The sequence below is a fragment of the Gobio gobio genome (genome assembly GCF_949357685.1).
Source record: "Gobio gobio genome assembly, chromosome: 7".
Taxonomy (NCBI): Eukaryota; Metazoa; Chordata; class Actinopteri; order Cypriniformes; family Gobionidae; genus Gobio; species Gobio gobio.
Window position 1 is genome coordinate 43,330,499 of NC_137103.1, and position 21,029 is coordinate 43,351,527.

At 37.4% G+C, this 21,029-nt stretch overlaps 1 protein-coding gene across 1 annotated transcript in view; it reads left to right on the forward strand.

Moving 5' to 3' along the window:
* map2 (microtubule-associated protein 2) overlaps positions 1 to 21,029 on the forward strand; it is a 123,176-nt gene that overhangs the window by 37,369 nt on the left and 64,778 nt on the right. Inside the window, exons 2-3 of the mRNA XM_079822156.1 lie at positions 7,913 to 7,985; positions 19,249 to 19,338. The gene's annotated coding sequence lies outside the window, so the exon portion shown is untranslated. The remainder of the gene's footprint in view (positions 1 to 7,912; positions 7,986 to 19,248; positions 19,339 to 21,029) is intronic.

Genomic DNA, 21,029 nt, shown 5'->3' on the forward strand with positions numbered 1-21,029 from the left:
ACAAAAAACTGGTGTGCATCTTGAGACAAAACAATTTTTCGGTTAAAACAGCTCAAACATGCATTTTAGTCTGGGACTAATTTAAGCCTTGTCTGTAAAACCGGGGGGTTTGTATCTAAAATGTAAGTTACTCAATAATAACTTCTTGTTTTTGGAAGTGTTGTAAGCAATATCCCACTCTAAGTGCTTTTAGTTTATTTGACAAGACGGCTGTGATTCAGCTGACTGCTATTCCAAATTTTCTTTGCCTGTGAAGCAAAAGTTTTTTTTCTAAAGCAATTTACAGTAGACTTTATCAGTCGCTCCAGAGTAATCTTGGAGTTTTTCTTACTCAAGAATCTTGTTGTGACAATCACTTGTGTGATTTCACGCTGTAGAGTGTCATAAGGTGTCATTTTAAGATCCCAATGACCACTAGGCTACACCAACACATTTGAAAAAACTTTTTGTGGGGTGTAAATCTTTGTGCCTCCTTCTGTAAATCAATAATAGTCTAAACAAACCCTACAGAGCAGGTGTATCTGTAACAGCGTGACCTGTGGATGGTGGGTGTGAGATGTGATTCTTTCACACCCTGTTAAGAGATTAAGGTCAATGTTGTTGTCAGTGCTTCTACATGTAAGAGCTTCACAGAATTAGTGTCCAGTTCAAGCTCGTGTACCAGATCTGTCCCATACTTCGCACGGATTATTTTAGGTGGTCAAAGCTTTAGAAAAGTTCTAATCTAAGTTGACTATACCCAGCAAGCAATTTTGCATTTAAAAAACGTCTAATAGCTGTCCAAACACAGCCCTGATGTCTAAAACAAGGCAACATTTGGGCTGTCAGTGAAAATGTAATACATGTCTAACCATAGCCCATGAATAGACTAGTCATCTAGAACATGAACATGTCAAAGAAATGAAACCAAACACCCTGTAATCACTGTTGACTTTGCTTGCATGATGAAATATCATACATCTCGCTAGTTATTTTGGCAAAAATGACATGTAACCAAATTCAGGGTTATTTTGGCTAGGAGTGTCCGGACTATATCGGGTCTATAGTTAACCAAGACAGTGAAAGGATGGCTATTGCTTGCTGGGTAAGGTGGGCCAAAAAGTAGGATCCCTAGTGACCACGCTACAGTAACTTTATAATAATAATAAATATATTAAACATTGTTATTTTATATTGTGACATTAAATGAGTTAAGGGGCAGTCACACTAGATTTCGATCATGTGAGATTTCTTTGGATACTGGAACGGTCATAATGTGGCAACTATTTTAAAAACATAAATGCAACATACAACAAATTATAATAAATTCAAAATGTAAAAATAAACAATCTTCTCCACTTTCCTGCAAGGCTACAAGCTTCATAGTTTGTGTTCTTTTAAAGTCACCATGAAATCAAAATTTACCCTTTTTATGGAATATCGCAGTATTTATTATAAATAATTTATCTGTGTATTATTTAATCAAAATAACTTCCCTTCCACTTGCAGTGACATCTCTTCTCTGATGTTCGAGAAGCGATCACTCGGATATGTCACAATATGGAAGAAAAGACTATCCCACATTTTATTCGTTGTGACATATTGATCTTCTATATTGGTAACATTTATTCATTGGAGGTCAGAGTTCACCCAACTTGAACATTGGAATGTAGAAAAATACGAAACTTCTTCGCGTGAGTTTACTGTCTCCAGCATTTGCTTGTGTATGAATGGAACAAAAAGTGTAGAGTGACCACACCTTTATACTGTGATTTGGGTCATATTCCCTATACTGGGTGTTAATTGATATACTGCATCCTAATTTAAATGTCAAAATCTACCACGTAGCCTTTGTCCACGTTGTCTGAATGATGTGGTTTGTTTTGGTCATTGTGAATCGCTGTTGAACCAGTCAAGCTCTCGACTTTTAGCCAGCCAAAGCGTGTGCTTTGTGTCTGTGCAGTTATTATGTGATTGTGTGCGGTTAACCTGCACATATTGATTAAAGGCCTGGCCCAGATGAAAGCCCTGTTATGTTAATTAAGGCCTTGATTTTTTTCCCCAGCTCTGCTCTCAAGAGCTTCAGTGGAGAATCCCCTCAGCCTCTCTCTTGCTTTCTCTCTCTTCATCCATCCATCCACATTTGCTCGAGACCAATTCGTATGTGTGGAGACTGAATGTAGATGTGCTTGCTGGCTGTTTTGAAGGAAAACTTGGGGGAATGTCTTGGCAAAAGGCTTAATTAGAGTGTGAATACAACCGCTGTGTCATTTAGCCCCGTAGACTAGAGGCCAAGGTATTCCACTTTCGCAAGTCACTTTACTCAGGATCGTTGATTGAAAACACAGAGCCTGGGACAAATTTGAATGGGTGGGCCCATTATTGAAATCTGATTTCGATTCAGGTTTTCCATGACTGTGGGAGTAAAAAAAATATTACAATATTAAAAATGCAATGAAAGCACATACAATGCCACACTGTCTCCAATAATTTGTGCATGCAAGTATTAATAAAATTTTTAGCATTTTAATTAAATCCTTGACCGAAACAACCAATTCACGATTTAAAAAGCCATGTTTCAAGATTGATGCATATGCATCGTCAGGATTTGTAATCAATGCATCAAGAAAACAAGGGAATTGTTACACCCCTAATTTGGTGAAAATTGGTGGAATTGTGCAGAATGCGGTAAAATATGTTAAATAGAGTGCAAACTAGACAAAATATGTATTGATGTGGGTCGTCCCATGGCCCGAGACAATATTTCCAGTTGTCATCTCACAGTCAATGGCTCTGCCTTGGTGATTTTTGTTGTTTTATCTTGGAATGCCAAAGGTTTTCTGGAATTTTTTTTTAGAATTTCAAATAAAATGACATGCAGCCTGTATTCATGAGATAAATCAAAGACATATTCATTCATGTTTGCTTGGAGGTCTAGGCACAGCGCTACAAAGTACACGCAGTTAAGAGACACCCATCCCCGGATTAAACAGACAGATATACATGAAAGTGCAACATGCTCTGACTCCCAAAAGCATTTGTAATTTTTGCTTTAACTTTTGAACAACAAACTGGGAAATCTTGTCCTAGCCTCAGCTGTCTCACTGTAAGATTAGACAATGGCATCAAAGACAACATGGTTTCTCACAAGAGAGAGGAGAGGCCCAAATCGACACTGGATGACAAATAAACCAGCTTTGTGAGCAGAAGTGTGTGATATAATGAATAAGTCTGACATGTGCGGGTCTCAGGTGGGACGCCTGACAGTTTGTTCATTTTTGACTGTGCTTGAGGCACTGGTTTGGGGGGGGGGGGGGGGGGGGGGGGGATTAGATCCAGGGTGCAGCTGCTGTTTGCTGGATTAAAGGATGTCTCTCCCCCTCACACTTACCCCACAGGAGGCCTAACCTTAGGGCAGCTAGTCCGCCTCAATGCAGTCTGGAGTTGGTGTGGGCTCAAATAGCCATCAGGCTAATTAGGATTGATCCACCATAGCAGAGGCATGGTTCAGTCCGTATACATGAGCATCTGCTGTGGGAACGCTGTAATAGGCCGGTGCAGGGAAGATTATGATTAGATCCTACTTGGAAGGAGATAGATTTGTTGTTCTAATGACTGAGATAGTCCAAGGGAAATCTGGCTTGCAGTTCATGTTTGATTATTGCTGGACAGTGACACTTTCATTGAGAAGTTTTATATTTAAAAGTCATTTTAATATGATTTCATATAATGTTATTGTAATATAATGTGTTATCTTAGAATGCCATACAGTGTCATCCAAGACAGATATTTAACATTTGAGCTATTTATTTGTTTGTTTATTTGTTTAAAATATGTTTATTTATTCAAATAATGTTTATTTAACTTTTTTTTTTTAAATTATGTAGGTATTTATGTATTTAAATTATATTTAATGTTATTAAATAAAAATATATATAATGTTACTTTATTTCATGTTATTTAATGTATGTAATATTTATTTATGTATTCAAATAATATGTATTTATTTAAATAATATTTATTTATTGGTTTTATTTACCCAAATATTTTATCTCATACCCAACTACTCTCCCCCACCCCCCAATTTGTGTGACTCAAGTATTGACAGTTTTTTCTGACAAGTATTGTCTGAGTTTGTTGATGTTGCCAGGCATTGCAAATGAAATTAATTTTACACCATTATCGAGAAGTTCGATAATGTTGCGGGTCAATTTGAAAAATCTTACCCAGTATTCGGACATAATAAAATGGCTTGTTGTGGGAAAATGTTAAGTACAGGGCAATAACTTAAATCCTCAAATGTGTCTTTTATGTAAAGTTCACCAAAAAATTGAAATTCTGTCATCATTTGTTCACACTCATTTCATTCCAAACCCATTTGACTTTATTCTGTAAAAACAAAACAAAAAGTGCTGTTTAGTTCTGGGTGAACTGTCCCTTTAAGGAGAACAGCTCCACCTCAGTTTCTAATAGGTCTTTGTTGCAGAAGATCAATTGGAACTTTTTACAGTTGGAGGCTTTGTTCTTTAGACATGCACTAAAATGTAAATTCACAAGGATTTTTGATTGTATTCATTTACCTATTGTATTTTTTATGAGTTTTATTATTTACCCGAGTATATATATGAATATGTCTCAAAAGTGTTAGTTGTCTGACTCTTTGATGATATTGCAGGGTATTCCAAGTGAATGGATTTTGTCAATTGAAGTAAACTACAGATATCCCTTGCTATGGACCAAATCAGCACACCAGACAGTCTAGACTCTAGAGTGCACATACTTGCTTTGCATGGGCCAGACATATGTGTTTTTAAATTAACAGTGCCCACCCTCATCCTACTCCATGCGGCGCTGGCACACCACACACAGCTAAACCCATCAGACTCGCTATTTCAGGAAGGCAGACGCCCATGTTACAAGAAAGTGCATGAAAATAAGCGGGCCACAGAGCCTTGGAAGCTATAAGCATGAAAAAAGATTAATTCACTCGGGGATAACCATCCGTAGTGAGCTTTGGGGTGGGGTTTTTAGGAGGGATGTTTTGTGCCCCTCTGCCTGTCTGCAGTGCCTTCAGAATCTCACATTTGTTGAGATGATGGTGATGATGATGATGATGATGATGATAGGAGAGAGCATGAAATGAACTGCCAAAGGGGAGAAATGAATGAAGACAAATCTTTATCCTGCCCTAATGACGGTCAGCAAAACATCAGCAAATTGAGAGAGAGAGAGAGAGAGAGAGAGAGAGAGAGAGAGAGAGAGAGAGAGAGATATGGGCTGAGGAGAATGATAAGAAACCAATGTTTTCAAGGAAGGATGTTGTCACAATTTACTCAATTTACTCACCATCATGCCTTTCCAAATCTGTATCAGTGTTGTTGTTAACTAAAACGAGAATATTCTAATCTTTTTGATAATTGAAATACAGTTGAAATAAAATAAAATATTAGATGAAGAACTTGAAAAAACTGAGTGAAATAAATAAGTTTTAGTTTAAGTACTAAAAAATTAACTAAATACAAAAAAAAAAATGTCAAGCTAAATTACTAAAACCAAATATATAAAAATGTATAAGCTAATTTCAAATAATAATAAATTCTATAATAGTATATTAGAATAGAGCATTTTACATGCAGCTATTTTGCATACAACCACAGTTCAGGGACCATGGCTGTCAAGAAAATGCCATGAAAATGGTCCAAATTACTTGTGATGTATTGTATATTCCATGATTTTTAAAATTAAAAAATAGTGGCATTATTATTCCATCCAACCAACGCTATCTCACGACCAATTTGTACGAGGTCTAATTCGTACGAATTTGTACGACCTCACTCATATGAGTTTGTACAATTTTTCTAAACCGAAGTGATGAGTAGGCTAAGGGGCGGGGTTAGGGGTTGGTCATTCATACAAATTCATACGAATTGGGCAACTCGTCACATGCGTACGATTGACCAAAATTCACACAAATTTGTACGAGTGAGGTCGTACGAATTTGTACGAATCAGCCACCTCGTAAAATACACTGTAAAAAAAATTCAGGTCTCCAATTGAACATTTTCTACATTTTCTGGCCATTTTTGTCCAACTGAAAAATCTAAATTTTTCAGTTGGCTCAAATTTAATTTCTGTGAATTGATGCACAGAAATTAAATTTGGCCAACCGAAAAATAATGATCTAATCGGCCTCTAGAAAATTTTCGATTGGAGACTTGATTTTTTTTTACAGTGTATGTACGAATTGCTGTGAGATTGGGTTGATCCAACTGAATAAAAAGCTGACTTCAAGTCAGTGACCATTTCGATCCAATACAGGACTTGTTCATGGTCGGTCCAGTGTAAAGTTGCTCCAATAAAGGCCTCATTCACCTCCACTATAGCAGAGAGCTGCTTGGAGGACTTGCATTGGGATGAGTCAGTCGGGAGGGAGTCAATATTGAGGCCATCTGAACACCAGCTACTGTCAGATTGCCAATCAAAGTTTCCTGTTTGCAGTGTTCTGGTTTTTCATATGGCCTGTGACAGATGTGGCCAACCGAGGGGAAGAGATCACTTCTGTACAGCAGAAAAATTAAATGGATGTTAGGTTAGATTTCCTTGCTTTGTTTAACAAACATTGAAAGTTTAAGAAGCCATTTAGCACATACTTGTATAAATACTCTTACAGTAGGACAGAGAACTCCTTAGCAGACATTTTATCAGGTTCTTATCGATTCAAGTACAGTTCTGAAGGCTTTAAATGTGCTTGTACTTCCCCCTTATATGGAAATTTGCCATAGTTCTTGCACAGTCAGTGCTCTGAAAATAGAAACACATTTCACTCATAAATTGCTAGTGAATTACACAGTTAATTACAAAGAAACGGCAAGTAACACATTCAATTAAATGTGACATTTTGAAGTAGAAAGACTAAAATCATATTTTCTTGTAAATAATACTCAAATATTCTTTATTTACAACTTTAAAAAAAATAACCCATGTTAACAACTTCAAAAACTAAAGAGATCTTCAGGCCATTCAAGTATAGGAGCTGTACTTGCATGGCTAGAAATATCTTCCCTGTGGTGTTTCCAAGATGGTCACCAAGTGCATTAAAAGGGACTTCGGTTTGAAGCTAACTTCGTCGTCAGTTACGTGAGTTTGGGGCGGGGCTACGTATTTGACTTAACATTTTCACACTGTAAAAAAAAATTCAGGTCTCCAATTGAAAATGTTCTAGTGACGATCACATCTAAATTTTTCAGTTGGCCAAACTGAATTTCTGTGAATTGATGCTATTTAATTCACAGAAATTCAATTTGGCCAACTAAAAAATTTAGATGTGATCAGTCACTAGAAAATTTTCAATTGGAGACCTGATTTTTTTTTACAGTGCAGATTGAGAGCACAGTGAAATGGGTGGTAGGAGTGTTTGGTGAAACCTTTTTGGAAACTACCATTATCTTTAACTGTTCAAATATAGATATACTGCATTATAGATACATAATTTCCTTTTATGCAATGTCATTCTTTACATTTGCACTCCTTTTATGTAGCCTCAGAGCATCTGAGCTCATTCTGGAATGTTATGCACCCTCACGGATTCATGATTGTTTTTTTTTTTTTTTTACTTCTGCTCTTGCTTACAGTGTATCAGGCTGTTAATTATATTACAATCTCAGTCACACACACACACTCTCTCTCTCTCTCTTTCTCTCTCTCACACACACACGCGCACACACATACAGCCCTACCCCTCGCTCATACCACTCTCCCTCTTGCTGGAAGGTGGCAGTACGAACGGCGCATGCTAAACTCACACATGTGTCTCTGGCCATTGACGAGGGACGTGTATTGTAGCTGCCGATGTCATGTGACTGAAATGAGGGGACTCTGAGGACACCTTGAGCTCACCTGCCACATTTCTTTCCCTTTGTCTCTCTCTCTCCAGGTCCATCTGTGGTTCTCTGTCTTCCTCTGTCCTACACGCTAAAGAACAGGATCCTACACGCAGATCTCATCAGGTAGGCTCTTTATCCCTTTTTTCTCGCTTTTCTTTCAGTCTACCTCCTGTTCTCTGCCTCCCTGCTCGCTGTGCTGCAGAGATGCTGCGTCATTGTGTGTAGCGCTCTGGCACATAAGGTGAGAGAGAATCTGACAGGCTGATACCGGCAGTACCGGCATTTTGACATTCCTCTCTGTCTCTACATTTGCTCCTTTTTTTACGCTTTTCAGCTTCTTTCATTATTTTGTGAATTGACATTTCATTGATGATGTATTGCCTGTGCATTTTTCTGCAGTTTTTTGAGAATCAGTGTACCTGTTAACTAGCAAGCTGGACACATTGAAGCAAATGTGTATTATCATTATATATGTTGTCATGTAATTTTGTGTCTGTGTGTTTGCCGCACGGGATGCTTATTGGAGTCAGGGTGACGTGATGGTGCCTGTCTAGACACCTGCCATTAGCATCACCCCAGACTGTCCAGGTACATAACAGTGATGGTGGCTGTGATTTATGATGGTCTCTTGGTCTGGGCCCCCAGGGTTGGGTGATACTATATCACAATACTATATCACTGAAATACTATATCACAATACGAGTAATTGTATTTTATAGTAATATACATATACCATGATATACAATTACTCATACTGTGATAAATCAATATATTCTACACTTCAACAAAAAAAATCTTTATATACGATTTATCTGTGTGTACTGTATATGTATATTGTAAATGATTATATACTTATATATTAATATATATATATATATATATATATATATATATATATTAAATGTGTATATATGTGTGTGTGTTTTATCTGTCAACCTTGGGCTAATGTCTTATACATGTAAATGCTTTTATACCATTCAAGCATGACAGAAGAAAAGATAACGTGCTGTCTCTGTATGTCCTGTCTATGTGACACACACACGACGCACAGAAAGACACGCACCAGTGTCGCGCACATTTTGTTGAGTATTCTCATAAGAGCAATCTTAAATGTGTTAAATAACGTCTTAAATGAACTGAAAATGAAAATGAGATGCGTGTGACAGCACGTCAGATCCGCGTCATGTTCAGTAGCGGGAGATCTTAAAGTGACAGCAGCCTAATAAACCATTTGCTGTGATGTCTGTCATTAATGTCAAGAACAAAAGTAACAGAGAAAATTGTAGCTTTAATAAGGATTCATCTATATTTAATATTCTAATGTTATATGTAATATTCCATATTCAATTTCTGTATATTTCCTGCCTGTTAGACAGCTAGGAAGGCCACAGGTAAATATGATATTTACTATAATGGGTTTATGTGAAGATTGTTCTAAAATGTATTTTTTTTTAAAGCCTAATAAATGTTGACATTGATATAGCTTTCCATTATACTGTAATGTTGAATGTCTAACATTAATGTAAAAAAAAAAAAAAAGATTTCATAGAGACATTAGTACCAGTATTAGTATCAGTGATACTGGCCTTCATTCATAAAAAAATGTCATTACAACAAATATAAAAAAAATGCTGTCTTTAAGTTGTTTCTACATAATTTGCGATCAATTACAGAAACAAAATTGTGATTAATTAGTTTATATATATATACACTGTATATATACTGTTTATATACATACACACTCATCTAAAGGATTATTAGGAACACCTGTTCAATTTCTCATTAATGCAATTATCTAATCAGCCAATCACATGGCAGTTGCTTCAATGCATTTAGGGGTGTGGTCCTGGTCAAGAATGGGAAAGAAAGGTGATTTAAGCAATTTTGAGCGTGGCATGGTTGATGGTGCCAGATGAGTATTTCACAATCTGCTCAGTTACTGGGATTTTCAGGCACAACTATTTCTCGGGTTTACAAAGAATTGTGTGAAAAGGGAAAAACATCCAGTATGCGGCAGTCCTGTGGGCGAAAATGCCTTGTTGATGCTAGAGGTCAGAGGAGAATGGGCCGACTGATTCAAGCTGATAGAAGAGCAACTTTGACTGAAATAACCACTCGTTACAACCGAGGTATGCAGCAAAGAATTTGTGAAGCCACAACACGCACAACCTTGAGGCGGATGGGCTACAACAGCAGAAGACCCCACCTGGTACCACTCATCTCCACTACAAATAGGAAAAAGAGGCTACAATTTGCACGAGCTCACCAAAATTGGACAGTTGAAGACTGGAAAAATGTTGCCTGGTTTGATGAGTCTCGATTTCTGTTGAGACATTCAGATGGTAGAGTCAGAATTTGGCGTAAACAGAATGAGAACATGGATCCATCATGCCTTGTTACCACTGTGCAGGCTGCTGGTGGTGGTGTAATGGTGTGGGGGATGTTTTCTTGGCACACTTTAGGCCCCTTAGTGCCAATTGGGCATCGTTTAAATGCCTACCTGAGCATTGTTTCTGACCATGTCCATCCCTTTATGACCACCATGTGCCCATCCTCTGATGGCTACTTCCAGCAGGATAATGCACGATGTCACAAAGCTCGAATCATTTCAAATTGGTTTCTTGAACATGACAATGAGTTCACTGTACTAAAATGGCCCCCACAGTCACCAGATCTCAACCCAATAGAGCATCTTTGGGATGTGGTGGAACGGGAGCTTCGTGCCCTGGATGTGCATCCCACAAATCTCCATCAACTGCAAGATGCTATCCTATCAATATGGGCCAACATTTCTAAAGAATGCTTTCAGCACCTTGTTGAATCAATGCCACGTAGAATTAAGGCAGTTCTGAAGGCGAATGGGGGTCAAACACAGTATTAGTATGGTGTTCCTAATAATCCTTTAGGTGAGTGTATATATAGAGCTGGGCAAATTAACGTGTTAACGCGGGCGATTAATTTTTTCAGCTTAAAGCATTTTAGTCAACCCAATATTATAAAACAAATGCAATTTAAGCTGACTGCACACATGACTGGCAGCCTTCTGTACTGTAATAAAGCAAGGAAGCCCTGAGACCATTTGAAAACAAGTACATAAATAAAATTGGCTGAAACAAAAATAAAAACTTTTGCAAATATAAAACTGGTAAATAAAATGAAAATAACTAAACAATAGGACAAATTCAATAAAAAAATATACAAATTAAATAAACTAAGTTTTTTTTAAGGTACAGTAAGCCTAGTTTTATTTTAGTAAATAAACTGAATAATCAAATGTAAAAATAAAACACTGTAAAGTCTACACTGTATGAATTAAATATAAATTAATACATAATAAAGGTACAAAAGTAATTCAGTTTGAGAGGCGCTTATTGTGATTAATAACACATATTGACTTGTCAATAACTTTAAGTAGTACAGCGAAGTTTAAGAAATTTAACACTTTAGAATATCTATTTTTTTAATTTGTGAATTGATGCAAATCTGTCATTATTTACTAATTATAATTTTACATGCAGCTCTTTTCTATAGCTAATAATATTCCAGTTCATGAGCTGTAGCAGAGGGGTAGATTACCAGTAAATATCAACTTAACATCATGTGAGAAATAAAATGATGCATTTAAATACTTTCTAGACTAGTATAGCACAAGTTGCATGGACTACATTTATTGTGCTTTTTCTGCACATTAAATGCTGTCATGCCACCAAGCTGTATGGGTTGCAATCTCGATTCGTAGTTTATATTGTTGTTAAATGCCATCTTTTTTTCTTTGCCCATTCCTTTCCCAATTCTTCTCTCCCCCTCACCTGTTGTGGTCATGACAGAAAGCATGTGCCATACGCAACATGACCTTTTCTCATCCACTTTTCGCTGTCCCTCAACACACCGCTGCGTCTGTGCTGAATAAGGTCAAGATACAGGTGACTGTAGTCTTCATGCATCACGCCAGAAGGCCAGTGAAGCACAGGAGCAGCGTTTCGTCTCCGGTCTATCCCTCTCCTGCAGTTCTGTAATGGCAGAAAGCTGCCTGCCATCCGTGGCTTGATGCAGGAACCAACTGATGCCCTCAGTGACACCGACTGCTGCATTGAAGCACAGCCTGGTCTGAAATATAAGGAAAAGGCAGCAATTACAGTTATGCACAATATTATAATGTATATTAAAAAAATAATGCACAGTTCATTTAATTATCATTAATCTACATGAATATATGCATAGGATTTTGTGAATGCACAGCCCATAAAGCTCCATTGAAGCTCTGAATCTGTAGCACATATTGATTGATTGATTTGAATGGCAACAATATAGATGACCAATAATTTTGTGATATTAGTAACTGACAGCGTTCGCAGGTGCGCAGAGTGCTTAGATATAGACACACATCTTAGTCGGTTGTAATGCATTCTTTTCTCTTGTCTGTTGTAATATATAATAAAAATACAGGTTTTGAGTTTGATGAACTGTTTTCATTGAGTATTTTCACTTCAGCACAGATATTAGACCTCCAGTCATTCCCAGCTGGATATGAGTCCTGATAAGAAAGCAGTGCATGTTCTTGTTTCTTAATGGCTATGTTTATGCTTCCTTGCTTTGCAGTTTTCCTTTTCTTAAAGGAACATTTCACACAGAATGAAAGTTCTCACGCTCATGTTGTTCCAAACCTGCATCAATTTTGTTCTATGATAGAATGAAAGTCATACAGGTTTGGAACGAAATGAGGGTGAGTAAATGATGACAGAATTTTCGTTTTAAACATGCTCATTATGTGAAGAAAAATATTAAAAGAGCTTTTGTTCTGAAAGATGCCGAACATTAACTGATGGGTTCACGTGTTTTATTTTGCTGTGTCATGCCATGTGTCAGTTATGATGTATTTAAACTCTTCTCAGTGCGGTATGGAAGCATGTGAAGAGACAGAATTGTTTACTTGGCAGGCACACAGACTCTTTCATTGGGAGGCACTGCAGCAGGGAAAGCAATGATGTAATGCCCAAAAGGAAGAATTGGTCACCCCCTTCTTCTCTGTCTGGCAGGAAAGACAGACAGACAGGGAGGGCACAGTTCTAACCCTGCTGGTTGAGAGAGAGAGAGAGAGAGAGAGAGAGAGAGAGAGAGAGAGAGAGAGAGAGAGAGAGAGAGAGAGAGAGAGAGAGAGAGAGAGAGAGAGAGACGAGAGAGAGAGAGAGAGAGAGAGAGAGAGAGAGAGAGAGAGAGAGAGAGAGAGAGAGAGAGAGAGAGAGAGAGAGAGAGAGAGAGAGAGAGAGAGAGAGAGAGAGAGAGATAGAGATAGTGATGCTCTCAGTCTGATACTAGCTACCGCTCATGTCAGGAAATACATGAACTCCATGTATGATGTCATTTGTTCTGCATTGGGATCATGATTTGTTATTTATACTGTAGTGAATTCCATGAAATTAGACTGTGAAAGGTTTCAGAGCATTCCCATACTTATATTCCATACTGGAGTATTAAACCACAGCTGCTTGTCTTTAATTATGAGAAGATGTGGTTGGACAGTATGGCCTTTATTTTCTTCTGTAGAAAGTATAAAATAATTAAGTAGCACTTTATTTCGCATGAACATACTACTGTATGTACTTATTGTAGTAATGACACTAACTGGGTAATAACTAGGTCCTAACCCTGAACCTACCCCTAAACCTGAACTTAACAGCCTTTGTGGGTAAGTACATTGAGTGCAAAATAAAGTGCAACCAAGAATTGTTTTGAAAAATATATATGAATATGTCTACTAGTGTACTTTTTAGTCCATACAACAGAAGTCAAAGGGCTCCAATATTCCCAGCATATCTTCTTTTGTGTTTACATACAGGTCTGGAGTGAGTAAATGAAGACAGAACTTTCATTTTTGGATGAGCTATCCCTTTAAGGGGTTATATATATATTTTTTATATCCATTTTTAAACTCTCTTTTCTCAGAATCTGAGCATAATTGATCCAAACTCATCCATCACAGGATCGATAGTATAAGAGACCCAATTTCAGTTATTTGTGACAATGTGTAGTATACAGCAGTTTGCTTTTTAAAGCTATACAGATTATGCTGCATAACAAAAAAACAGAAGTCAAGATTTGTTGTCAAATGTGTTGTTAATTACAAAAGCAGTGCTTTAATGAGTATAGTTGGGCTGCTTTAAAAAACAAAACAAATTTAGAAACAACTTTTCTCTTTTAGAACTCACTGGAAGTTGTGTAGCCTATCATCTAACCCCATCACATCTTAAAGTAAAGCAACAATTACGAATAAATCCTGGTAAACTGTACTTTGTCCATTTAAACCAGGTTTCAAGTATTATGTAGGAAATTTGCCTCTTAAAACACCAATCCCACATTATCTTTATTTATCAACAACCCTAAACAAAAATGCAGTGTTTGTTATCCCTCGCTTGTTAGCAAATTATTATTAACAAGTTATTATTTAATGGAAGAAAACTGTCTCCAGCTTTATTACAAAGCCATCATTTGCTAAACAGAGACAAGCATCTTGACAATCTCATAATTAAGATATTAATAAAGCCCATAGCTCAGATAATATTGTAATAATGAACGATAAATCCAAAGTCCATCAACTGAGGTTGTCATTTTTATCTATCTATAAGTATCTATACAAGAGAGTGAAATGAGACGAATGACTCTGAGAAAAATAATAAGACTGTTGAATTTTGGATTAATTATATTATATTTAATATAATTATATCATCCATATCATGAAAAACTAAGCCATAGTCTATTAGTTCCATATTTTTTCTGTCCTCTTTTAATGGGTGTATCTAGTAGTGTGGCTCCAAAAAAAATCTCTCCTAATGTTAATGTTTTTTGGGTGGGATGGCATGCACAAAATGTCCGCACTACCTGACAGATGTCACTAAAAATAGGTTTCCTGAGAAATCACACTTGCCTCTGTGGCTGTAAACTGCACAAAAAACAAGAAAAAACAAGCAAAAAGCGGAATAATTCAGACAGTCTGAAACTCTCTCTTTCTTTAAACCTTTTTGCACATTAAGGTTTGCTGATATTGAGTTTGCTGGCATTTCTGGCAGGGCAGAGTTCTTTAAAGTCAACATGAAATCAGAATTGGCTTTTTGATATTTATTTTGTTTATGCGCATTCCTGGTCTACTGGTGCATTGTGTTTTCTGGATTAAAAAAATGTCTATGTAATCCTTCATCAAAGTATAACTTGCTCTGCCTTCAAACCGACTTTGCATTTCAGATTGTCATAAATGCCTCTTTCTTTTCAACCCTTACCCTCCAACTACATAGACCTTAGTCAGGTTAGACAGCATTTTGAATTCAATGCAGATGAAAATGAGATTGTGAGTGATATACATACAGTGCATGGCATGGACTGTATAAAGGTCCTAGATCATGTAATTTTGAATAGCCTGTACGGAATTGAATTGCATTTCATGTTGACTTTAATTCATACATTAAATTACAAAATGTACTATGTGGGTGCTGGAAGTGTTTTCCCATAGCAGAGGCTGAACCGAGTTACGAATGAGAGCGATTAATCCTTTCGGAGATGTTCCTCTCAGTCTCGCAGTCAGGAGGATGACAGGCAGATGAGAACTACAGATCTGGAAGTTTTTACCTCAAAGTTGTTAGGTGAACTCTTCAGAGAATCTTCGCTCTGCCATCATGCCATTTTAGTGCTGAACTATTGTGGTTTCATGGAAACGCACATTCTGGAGTGCATAAAGACCGTCTGTTGGACTTGTAGTGTTCATAGACCACAGTGCTGGGGTGAGATAGCAGTTCAGCAGAAGCATATTTATGCCATCTGCCAGTCTTCCTGCTTAAAACATGCAGATCTGCTCTGAACATTCAGCCATAAAGCAGCTCTGCTGTCATGTGTCTATTTTTTCACTCTGGCTTCTGCCTTTTTCAGGTTTTTGAATAATGTGCTTAATTTGGAGTTTCTCCAAGTTAATGCAGTTCTTTTTTTCCCTCTCTTTCTCTTTTTGGGTTGTGTAGTCAGTGAGTTTAGTCGAGGGAGGCACAGGGCTAATTTAGACACTGCTTGCTCTGAAAATCACATAATGACATCCTGAAAAGAAAGCGAGATGGCCACACCAGAGCCTGCGGTTAACGCAGATCTTTTCCAGACAGCACTAGGCCCATCCTCCTCCCTTTCGCTGTCCTCCCCTGCCTTCACTGCTTAGTATTCAGGGTCTGAAATGAGCACTCACTAAGTGCCAATATGATTTGGCTTTGGCGAGTAAATAAAACTGGCTGGTAATTTTAGGAAAGAACTGCAGTATAATAAATGCAATACAAATCATCTTAATCAGTTTAAAAAACAAAACGTTTAACCATCCTTTAGTCTTTTGATGTAAGGTACAGTATATACTGAGAATACAGTATTTAATTATATTATAATTTTTTTCCCTTAATTGATCAGATTTTTTGCATAGTTTAATATCTATCTATCTATCTATCTATCTATCTATCTATCTATCTATCTATCTATCTATCTATCTATCTATCTATCTATCTATCTATCTATCTATCTATCTATCTATCTATCTATCTATCTATCTATCTATCTATCTATCTATCTATCTATCTATCTATCTATCTATCTATCTATCTATCTATCTATCATCTATCTATCTATCAGGCATAACATTATGACCTAATATTGTGTTCGTCCCCCTTTTGCTGCCAAAACAGCCCTGACCCGTCGAGGCATGGACTCCTCTAGACCCATTTAGGTGTGCTGTGGCATCTGGCATCAAGATGTTAGCAGCGGATCCTTTAAGTCCTGTAAGTTGCAAAGTGGTGTCTCTATGGATCGGACTTGTTTGTTCAGCACATCCCACAGATGCTGGATTGGATTGAGATCTGGGAAATTTGAAGGCCAAGTCAACACCTCAAACTCGTTGTTGTGCTCCTTAAACCATTTTTGCTTTGTGGCAGGGCACATTATCCTGCTTAAAGAAGCCACAGCCACCAGGGAATAGCTTCTCCCAGCAGAACATTGCCCAAAGCATCACACTGCCCCGGCACTTTCGGTGGTGGACAGGGGTCGCAATGGGCACCGTGACTGGTCTGCGGCTATGCAGTCCCATGCGAAACTGTGATGCACTGTGTATTCTGACACCTTTCTATCAGAACCAGCATTAACTTCTTGAGCAATTTGAGCCACAGTAGCTCGTCTGTTTGATTGGACCACACGGGCCAGCCTTCGCTCCCCTTGTGCATCAATGAGCCTTGGCCGCCCATGACCCTGTGGCCGGTTCACCACTGTTCCTTCCTTGGACCACTTTTGATAGATACTGACCACTGCAGACCGGGAACACCCCACAAGAGCTACAATTTTGGAGATACTCTGACTCAGTCGTCTAGCCATCACAGTTTGGCCCTTGTCAAACTCACTCAAAACCTTACGCTTGCCCATTTTTCCTGCTTCTGACACATCAACTTTGAGGACAAAATGTTCACTTGCAGCCTAATATATCCCACCCACTAACAAGTGCCGTGATGAAGAGATAATCAGTGTTATTCACTTGTATTTTTTGGCATATACAGTACAAATATGAAATGTAAAAATATAGATAAAATAATGCAACTTTTTGTGACCATTATAGTGTTCAATAGATTACATTTCTATGACTTTGTTAGTATGTAGGCCTACTTGTGTGTTTTCAGTGTGTATCCATGACAGTCGTTTGCTTCTGTGTGTTGGTATGTGTTACGGATGCGTTAAATCCCATCTGCTGCAGCAGTATGTCAGTTTGCTGGTTCTGGGACTCGTGCGGGGCTCTCTGTGCCTGCGAGGGTGGATTTATTCTGTCTTGTTGAAGTTCTCAGTGTGAACATGCCGCGAAGGGCCCACATGTTCATGCAGTGTGAGTCAGTGTGTGTGGAGTGCTCACATATTATCTGGTGGCAGAGAGGAAAACGCTGCATTTTCACCTCAGATTCCCTGAAGCGCAAGCAGGGGTCAGAGCTCTGCTGCTCATTTCTGACCCACCAGAATAGGATACTTACTGTAGATAGATGGATTGATAGGGGTACATTTATACATGATATTTGTAATAATTTGCAATGTTATTGAACATTTTTAGATTCATTACCAAGCAATAATATAATTTTTGAACCCTGAAAAGCCATTATTGCTTACAAAAAGTAAATATGGTAATCATTCTGTATGGAATAAGGTAAATGAGTAAATGATGACTTAATTTTCATTTTAGGGTGACCTATCCCTTTAATGTCTGCCAGAATGTCTGTTATTCTGATACCATTATTGCACACCATGTTAACCTTGCAGTACTGTTTTATAAGGGATAACGGATAGAAGATAAACACACCAGTACACCAGTGAATATATCCATCTTTTCAGATTACTGTAGACACTTTTTATAACTCTATCATTCACACAGTCCCAAACGCTGATGGGAATGTAGAGTTATTCAGGTTTATCTGGAACCAAAGCTGCAGTCATAAGTACATTATTCTAATAAAGACATGTTGAAGCGGCTATGAATGGAGTTGAGCAGAGGTGACTGTTGTGTCAGAGCTGCTGTCATACGCTGATAACTTGAGCTCTTTATTTAGTTCAGGCCTGTGGAGATGTTCTCTTGTGCCTCCATCAGAGACTTGTTTGCCCACGAATGGCTTACAGAATGATGCAGTGAAAATCTATGTCAGGCTTTCTTTATGACCATGGAGTGTGTGAAGAAGATAAATGCACGGTTTCAAAACCTATTGAGCTGCCTTGCTGTTTACAGTCTATAAAGGCAACATTCTTGTCATCGAACAGCACTCCTCACAATGGATTTCAATAGAATTTGGTGTTAGCATGTGCTATGCTAATGATGTTATACTCAGAGGAAACACAAATATTGGGTAAAATACATTTTTATTTAGATTGAACTCTTTTTAACTCTTTTGCTCTTTGAACTAGTTTTTAGTTTTGCTGCTCAGCATTTTAGAATGATTTCTAAAGGGTCATATGACACTGAAGATTGAGTAATGGCTGCTGAAAATGTAAAACATAAAAAGCCTTCATGTCAGTAACTTGACATACTGCCAATGTAGGCAAAAAGAGAGAATTAAGGATTTTGTATTCTATAGGTGTATTTTATTCTACTAAATTCTACTAAATGTGTGTGCTGTAGTGAAGTAGTGCTGTCTCTGTGGTTTGTCCAGGTGGGTGTGTGTGTGTCGTACACAGTTGTACGCTGATTGCCTAGGTTGTGATCTCATTAAAGAACTAATGAGCTCATTCTGTGTTAGTAACACATACTCCCATGTGTTCTTCCGCCCAAATTTATACAGATATTTTTTTTATCAGTAACATTCTATACATATTTTTTTGCAGCTAACAGTGTTTCCTCGTGATTTGTTTGCAGGTGTTTATCACACTGAGAGACTCTTCAGGGCCCTGAAGCCTCCTCCTAAGTACGCCACCAATCATCACTGGAGTACCACCACCTAGACAGGTACCAGCCAATCCCTGCAGCTCATCTCTCACATGACCAACACAGCAGACCTTATTACGGCGTCGGCTCCTCCCACATTGCAGTAACATGTCAAATGCAGCATCTCTGATCTTTTACATATACTGTATATAAAAAAATGAATCTTTTATTCATCCCAATTCACTTGATCCTGTTGTAATTAGTAAGACCAAATTCACTTTAAGGCAAGTTAGTCCACTCAACGGCCATATTGCCAACACCCCTGGGCAGCTATTTTATATATTCTATGTAAGCTATATAAAAAATGTTAATAGAGAACTCATTCACTTTTAGGGATTGTGGTCAATTTTATCCTTTTTGCATGCTAGTGATTTCAGACACACTATTTATATTCTTATTTAATGTTTAGGATGTAAACAGCAGTTGTTGGACCCTGTCCAAAATGCCGCCCTCAGCCCTTACATTTCAATTCCACACTTTGGTGACATTATGCCGCATAGCTGATAGTAGTCTGTGAAGTTGGCGCCACTGTGGCCCCAAATGGGGTGTTTGTGAGGACCCTTCTGAATAATACAGTGGCAAATGGGATATTCTACAGTCTTAAGGACCTCAAAGACACATTTGAGTGAAGGTCACAAGACTGCAAGTCCATTTTAGATGGGCTATTTGGGACAGGGCTCTAGTCTCAGAGTCAGGGCGGTGTGGCCCCAAAGGTGGAGTGAAGACTGTTTTGAATAATACAGTGGCAAATGGGATATCCTACAGTCTTATGGACTTCACAGACACGTTTGAGTGAAGGTCACAAGACTGCAAGTCCATTTCAGATTAACTATTGGGACAGGGCCCTAGTCTCAGAGTCAGGGTGGTGTGGCCCCAAAGGTGGTGTGATGACCCTTCTGAATGAAGGTCACAAGACCGCAAGTCAATTTCAGATGGGCTATTTGGGACAGGGCCCTAGTCTCAGAGTCAGGGTGTATTTTATCAGTCTGCAGGGAAACAGAGTTATGTTCCCATACTGATACAGCCTACTATCTGATTTCAGATTAATCTGCCCTTATGTGAATTTTAGTATTATTTATGTACTATTATAGTATTTATTGATATTTTGAATTGCTTTTATTTTTATATTTTCATTAAATGTTTTGTTTGTTTTAGTAATTTTATTTACTTTTTAATATTTCTATTTAGCTTTAATTTATTTTTAAGTTTTAGTAATTAAGTTTAATTAAGTTAATTAAATTAAGTATTTAATTTTTTTAAATTTTTATGTTTTAGTTTGTTGTCTAATATTTAAATATTTGTATTTGATTTAATTTTTGTTTCAGTTAAACATTTTTAAATAGTTTTAGCTAACAATAACAGTATAGCCACAATAAATAATATGCATGTAATTGACTTTTTCCTTATAAAGTTATATCCAGTTTTATAACTTCATTGCCATGACCACATAACCTCAAAACAACTGTAGAAATGACATTAACAACTTTAAAGCTCAAGTATTACAGACATTTTAACAGAAGAAAAATTTAATTAAATTAAATTTTAAAATTAAAATGAAAAATTAAAATTCTAAGCTTCACATTTCGGTGTTTAAATCCTCCAAAAATGTACCCCATTCACTTCCATTGTGTTGAAATAATTTTTTTTGTTGTAATCAACATTGTACCATGAATGCTGTTCATTGTACTGAACCTAAAATATTCCTGTAGAGC